The following is a 5,757-nucleotide window of genomic DNA, read 5'->3' as shown; positions in this document are numbered from 1 at the left end:
CTTACGTCTGAGCTGTTTCCTGAGTCACACAATGTCCTGGACACCCTAGTGATGGTGAGGGGGGGGAGTGGAGGAACATTGAGGGGGATGAGGGAGGGGCTTTCTTTCCCTGACCACCCCTGGGGAGGTGGTGAGGAAGAAGGACAGTGTGGCCGGAGGGCAAGTGAGAGAAGGGGGAGCTGGGTGGGCGGGGGCCCCTGAAGCAGCCGTAGCCCTTCTGTTGTTAGTGTGGACTCTTCCCTCTCTATCGATGGGAACTTCACAGTGACTGCCCCGTGCCCTGGGGGAAGGTCAGGACCTGGAAACAGAGGTGTGGGGTGATAAGCGATCTTCTTTCCCCTTCTGAGGAGAGGATATTGTTTCAGGCAGTCAGTACAGATGCTTCTCGGAGAATCCACACCTCTCCATAAACTGAAACCACTAATTCTTGGCAGACAGAACCCACAGGACCTCGGTCCTTGCTGGGAACTTCGTTTTCTCCTTCTGTGGGATGGGTAAGATGCTGGGCGGGTTTGGGGGGACATCTTGGGCTTCTTTTGGAGGGGAACATGTAAGATCATCATCGATGATAAATGAACATTGGCTCTGCTAAATTTTGCAGTCTGGATTATCCATAGCAAGCACTGCATTTGGGTGAATTCTTCTACCTCCACGTCTCCCTCCCTCCACCCAGATGTCCCTGGGATGCAAGGAATGCCGGTCATTGAATTAAAAATTGGAATAAATAAAATCACAAAGGAGAATTTAGGGCCCTGACTCAGCCAGCTTTCTTGAGTCAACCCAGGATGGCTTTGGGTTCAGCCACACACCCAGTTCCTCTAGTAGCTCAGGGAACTGAGAGTCCAGGGTGACCAGAGGTGTCATCAGTAGCTGTGCATAGCTCCAGCGTTAAGGCCCCACGGCCCAGACTGGCACACCCTGAGTACCTTTCCTTGCCAATGAGTGTACTTTGCCAGCATCATTCTCTCTCTCTCTTTTTTTTAAGTTTCTATTTTTTTAAACTCTTTATTTTGAAGTAATTTAAAACTCACAGAAGAGAGGCAAAAATACCACAAATTATCCCAAGATATTCTTCACTCAGACTCACCAATTGATATAATTTGACCACACTTATTGTTATTTCTCTAAATACATGTTAGTGTTTTTTTCTGAAGCATTTGAGAGTAAGTCACACATAATATGGGCTTTCCTGGTGGATCAGACTTATTAAAGGGTCGTCCTGCAATGCAGGTGACCTGAGTTTGATCCCTATCTTGGGAAGATTCCCTGGAGAAGGGAATGACAACCCACTCCAGTATTCTTGCCTGGAGAATTCCATGGACAGAGGAGCCTGACGGGCTAGAGTCCATGGGGTCACAGAGTCAGATATGACTGAGCAACTAACACTTTCACTGTGAATAATATATCCCTTTCCGCATAAACACATTGGTGTGACTTTCTTAAGAGCAAGAACCTTCTTTTACAAAACCACGGTACAGCTATCAAAAGCAGGAAACTTAAATTGATATACTACTATTATCTAATCTATAGTCCATGTGCAAAATTTGCCAGTTGCCCCATAATGTCCTTTATAAAGTTTATTTTTTCTTAGTCCAGGATCTAATCTAAGATCAAGTACTGCATTTATTTGTCTTGTCTTTTCAGTCTCCTTTGTTTTAATAGGATAAAAGGATACAGTTTCTCTTTCTTTTTATTAAATATAGTTGATTTACAATGTTGTATCAATTTCATGTGTAGCAAAGTGATTAAGGCTTCTGTTCAGTTCAGTCACTCAGTCTGTCCAACTTTTTGCTACCAGCATGACTGCAGCATGCCAGGCTTCCCTGTCCTTCAACTCCCAGAGCTTATTCAAACTCATGTCCATCGAGTCAGTGATGCAATCCAACCATCTCATCCTCTGTCATCCCCTTCTCCTCCTGCCTTCAATCTTTCCCAGCATCAGGATCTTTTCCAGTGAGTCAGTTCTTCGCATTAGGTGGCCAAAGTTTCAGGCCAAAGATTCAGGTATATATATATATATATATTCTGTTCCCTTATAGATTATTATTCCCTTATAGATTATTACAAAGTAGGAGCATAGTTCTTTATACTACACAATAGGTCCTTGTTGGTTATCTATTTTTATTTAGTTGTGTGTATGTGTTAATCCCAAACTCCTAATTAATCCCTCCCCGCTCTCCCCTTTGGAAACTATAAATATGTTTTCTATGTCTGTGGACCTATTTCTGTTTTGTATGTAAATTCACTGGGTTGGGAAGATCCCCTGGAGAAGGAAATGGCAACCCACTCCAGTATTCTTGCCTGGGAAATCCCATGGACAGAGGAGCCTGGTGGGCTATAGTCCATGGGGTCGCAGAGTGGGACACAACCGAGTGATGCAACAAAACTAACATTAACAATATAGTTCCTTAGACTTTGTCTTTTATTATATTGATACTTTTGAAGAATATAGATCAGTTATTTTGCAGACTGTTCCTAACTTTTGGTCTGTCTAGTATTTCTTCAGTTTATGCATTTTTGACTAGGAATCCCGCAGAAGTGATGGTGTGTCCTCAGTGAGTGCATCACACCAGGGGACACATGAGCCAGCATCATTCTTAACGGTTGCCTAGTGTTTCACTGTTTGGGAGCCCTGGTTCACTGAAACCAGTTTCCTATTGTAGGGCATTTATGTGGCTCTCAGTCTTAAGACTACGAGAAACCATGCTGCAATACACGTTCCTGAACACATGTCTTTGAAAGGTTGCCTAAATATTTCCTTAGGCTAAATTCTTAGAAGAGGAACTACTGAGTCGAAGGGTCAAAGGATAGACTTTTAAAAATATATTTTGGCTTTGAGAAGAATTAGGACATATACTTAGTTGTAAGTCCCCTTCCTTTTTCAATATGACGTATTTTAAACACTCACTGAAGTTAAATAGTGTCCAGCACTAGTTACATCTTTCTAAAACTAGCCTTTCATGACTATGTACATGATAGATGTGCACCACCAGTACTATTATTTCTTTTGTATATTTAAAAAATCTTTTCCCATTTTGAACTTAGATTTTAAAGGGGATCTTTCTCTGTCTGATTGTAAATAGAGAATAGCCATAAAAAGCTTCAGTGAAACAAAACAATGTTAGTAAGTTCTAGATTGCTTATATTCCACTTATATATATATCTACTCATATGTAAGTAGACTTATTTTTAAAGTTTTTCGTATTTAAGGGTCATTCTTCAGAAAGCAGTACAGGACTTTATACTGTCTTTATTTTTTTGGGGGGGTACCCCACATGGCTTGTGGGATCTCAGTTCCCCAATCAGGGATTGAACCCACCCAGGCCACAGCAGTCCTAACCACTAGGCTACCAGGGAAATCCTAGGACTTCATACTCTTGGCAGTAATGTCTGCATATGTCCTTACTTTCACCAACCCTGGGAGTCAGAATCCATGCCACCTTGATAGATCAAATAATATCTCATTGTACAAACTATTATGTATAAAATAAGCTATAAGGATATATTGTACAACACAGGAAATAGAGCTAGTATTTTATAATAGCTCTAAATAGAATATAATATTTAAAAATTGTGAATCACTATATTGTAGACCCTGAACCTGGGTCTCCTGCGTCGCAGGCAGATTCTTTACCTTTGGAGCCACCAGGGAAGACAATTTATATAATATTGTACATCAATTATAAGTCAATAAAAAAAAGGAAAACAAATTGTTTGTTTGTTTTGGCCATGTCACAGAGCTTGCAGAATCTTAGTTCCCCGACCAGGGATTGAACTTGGGCCATGGCAGTGAAAGTGCTGAGTCCTAACCACTGTGCTGTCAAGGAAGTCCTTTATTGTTGTTTCAAGTTGCATTTTGTGGTAGGGTTAACATTATTTTCATCTGTTTAATGGCTGTTCATGGCTCTTCTTTCATGAGTTGCCTGTTCTTGATTCTGTTCCGTTGTTCTATGCATATCATTTTCGTTTTCCCGTCACTTTTCTTGGTTGAGGAGACAGCTGTGGGTGTAGAGACCTCAAGCAGAAGAAATCTAGTATGAAAAGTTCCTGCTTTTGCACTGTCTGGGTTGCTGACTTGGACTGGGGAGTAGATTTTGATCACGAGAGAGGAAAGGAAAATAAGAAGACACCAAGCTTCTCATGCAAACTGGAGAAGACCTGAGTGGAAAGAGCTAAACTCTCCATTTTTGCCATCTTCTTGACCTCACACTTTTTGTGGAAAGTAGCCTGGAGCATTAAGCTGGAACTTGAGAGAAAGAAGAGGAAATGGTAACAGAGTCAGAGAAAGAGTGGTTAGGTAGAAGGGGAACCTATAGTGTGGTGGGCAGAAGCTAAGTTTAAGGACAATGTCAGGAAGGTGTACAACCCACTTCTTGCTTATCTGTGCCTAAGATCTTGGGTTAGACAATGATGTTTTTACATGTGACACCAAATGTACATGCAACAAAATAAAATACTAACATATTGATCTTCATCAAAATTAAATACTTTTGTTTTCCAAATGGCACCTTGAGAAAGTGAAAAGACAAGCAACAGAATGGGAGCAAATATTTAACATCATATATCAGATAGCATCACTGACTCAATGGATATGAATTTAAGCAAACTCTGGGAGATAATGGAGGACAGAGGAGCCTGGTGTGGTTCAGTCCATGGGGTCACAAAGAGTCAGACACAACTTAGAGACCGAGCAACAATTCAGATAAAGGACTTGTATCTGGAATATGTAAAGAAACTCTTATGACTCAATAATGAAAGTTTAAAAATGGGCAGGGAATTCCATGGTGGTCCAGTGGTTAGAACTCTGAACTTTCACTGCTGAGGGCCTGGCTTCGGTCCCAGGTTGAACCTAACAAGCTACCTAACCACTCCTCTGTCTCTGTCTCAGCTCCCAACAGGGGAATAAACCTTCCTAAGGAGGTCAAAGACCTGTACGTGGAAAACCATAAGGTTGATGAAAGAAGTTGAAGGTAACACAAACAACTGGAAAGATACATTGTGCTCATGGATTAGAAGGATTAATATTGCATTTTTGTTTTGTTTTCTTTTTTTTGTCTCTTTTAAAATAAAAAAAATGGAATGTAATTGCTTTACAATGTTGTGTTCGTTTCTGCTGTACAACAACATGAGTCAGCCATAAATATACATATATACCCTTCTTCCTGATCCTCCCTCCCACCCCTCCTTCCCCATCCCACCTCTCTAAGTCATCACAGAACACAGAGCTGACTCCCTGTGTTATGCAGCAGCTTCCCGCTAGCTATCTATTTTACACATGGCAGTGTACATATTTCAATGCTACTCTCTCAACACATCCCATCCTTTCTTTCCCTCACTGTGTCCACAAGTTCATCCTCTACATGTGCATCTCTAAAGAATTATCTGTTAAAATGATCATACGACTCAAGGCAACCCACAGATTCAATGCAATCCCTATCAAAATACCAATGGCATTTTTCTCAGAACTAGATCAAGTAACTATGAAATTTGTGTGGAAACATAAAGGGTCTTGAACATTTAAAACAATCTTGAGAAGGAAGAACAAGCTGGAGGTCTCACACTTCCTGATTTCAAACTATACTACAAAACTACAGTAATCGAAACATAATGGTTGGTTCAGTTCAGTCACTCAATCATGTCTGACTCTTTGTGACCCCATGGACTGCAGCATGCCAGGCTTCCCTGTCCATCACCAAATCCCACAGCTTGCTCAAACTCATGTCCATTGAGTTGGTGATGCCATCCAACCATCTCATC

The sequence above is a fragment of the Odocoileus virginianus genome, chromosome 27, assembly GCF_023699985.2.
Source record: "Odocoileus virginianus isolate 20LAN1187 ecotype Illinois chromosome 27, Ovbor_1.2, whole genome shotgun sequence".
In the NCBI taxonomy this organism is placed as follows: Eukaryota; Metazoa; Chordata; class Mammalia; order Artiodactyla; family Cervidae; genus Odocoileus; species Odocoileus virginianus.
Note: the sequence above shows the minus strand (reverse complement) of the source record.